Source organism: Brassica oleracea, chromosome C5, assembly GCF_000695525.1.
Source record: "Brassica oleracea var. oleracea cultivar TO1000 chromosome C5, BOL, whole genome shotgun sequence".
Classification (NCBI taxonomy): Eukaryota; Viridiplantae; Streptophyta; class Magnoliopsida; order Brassicales; family Brassicaceae; genus Brassica; species Brassica oleracea.
The window spans coordinates 33,555,818-33,557,697 of NC_027752.1; positions in this window are offsets into that span (position 1 = coordinate 33,555,818).

Below are 1,880 nucleotides of genomic sequence, written 5' to 3' on the forward strand. Positions count from 1 at the left end.
GCAATGAAGGCAGAGATCGAATCTATCATCAAAAACAAGACCTAGAATCTCGTCAAGAAGCCGGCAGGTGTGAAACCGATAGGTTTGAAGTGGATTTATAAGATCAAAAGGAATGCAGATGGAACGGTGATCAAATACAAAGCAAGGTTAGTTGCAAAAGGCTACGTGCAACAACAAGGCATAGACTCCGACAAAGTATTTGCACCAGTTGCTCGTATAGAAACCATACGACTACTCTTGGCGTTAGCAGCAACTAATGGATGGGAGATCCATCACATAGATGTGAAAACTGTGTTCCTGAACGGAGACTTAAATGAGGATGTATACGTGACTCAACCAGAAGGCTTTGTGGAGAAAGGAAAGGAGGATCATGTGTACAAACTTAGCAAAGCACTATACGGTTTGCGTCAAGCTCCGAGAGCTTGGAACATCAAACTCGACTGTGTTCTCAAGGAGATGGAGTTCACGAAGTGCACCAAGGAACCTGCGGTATATAAAAAGAAAGAGAAGGGGGAGCTTCTGATCATAGCTATATACGTTGGTGACTTGTTTGTAACAGGGACTTCGCTCAACGTTATCAAGCAATTCAAAGACGATATGTCAAGAAGATTTGAGATGTCAGACCTCGGGAAGCTTACATACTATCTTGGTATATAAGTAACACAAGGAGCTGATGGCATTCGAAACAAGCAAGGAGGATACGCGCAAGGTATACTTGTCAAGACGAAGATGAAGTCATGTAACTATATTCACGTTCTGATGCACACGAGTTTGAAAGTATCAAAGGTAGAGGAGGAGCCTGAGATTGATGCAACATCGTATCGAAGCACCATGGGATGCTTAAGATATCTTCTTCATACACGACCGGACTTGGCGTTTTCGGTTGGTGTATTAAGCAGATATATGCAGAGTCCAAGAGAGAGTCATGGAAAAGCAGTGAAGCATTTATACTCACGTTCTGATGCAACATCGTATCGAAGAAATGCGATGCACCTATTAGCGGTCTATGCAAGTTCATCGGAGTTCAGAAGATCAACATACCCGAGATTCGAGTTGGAATTAAGGGGGATAATGTTGGATAATTCCAATTAACTTGAGGAGCAATTTAACTCATTAAAGTGAAGTTTAATGGGTTAAGAAAAAAAGAAAACATATCGAGCTTAGGAATGTTTCCGTATTATTATTAGAAAAAGTTGTAGCTTCGTCATATATAAAGAGTTCTTATGGAGAGATGTTCTATCAAGAGAAATACATTGAAATATATAGTTTTGAGAGACTTTCTAAATCTAATAAAAAAGAAGTTTTTATAATTTTTGTGTTTGTGCAACTTTAATTGGACGGGCGTCGAAAAAGATTAACACTAAACAAAGATTTAGCTTTATATTTAATGTGGTGGTTGCGAGGCTCCAGTTTGGCCTGGCGGCGACACATTGGTTCTACTGCATTATGGTATTGCACGTGTTCCATTATTTCAACTCCTTCATAATTTGCCTTCAGTTTTATATATTTCATTGTCGTGAAGTTGAGGAAAATAAAACAAAAAACTAAAATATACTACTAGATTGTTATAAAAAGAACTGGTATTTTATTGTTTCGCAAGAATTTAGATAAGGGCGAAATTTTATATCCGTAGAAACTTTAATACTGATAGAAAGATTTTATCAGAGAGAGAAGAGAAGGTTGAGGTTTTGAGATGCGTAATACAACGAACGTAAATGTTCGTATATATAGAAATAAATTCACTGTGCAAATAGTGCAGCGGGCCCTACATCTTTTATATTTTTCAACATAAACGGCTGGCTGCTGGCTTTCTTAGTTGTCTTTCATAACACTCCCCCTTGGGGACCGGTGTCACTATCCACTCTCGCTTAACGTCTTTG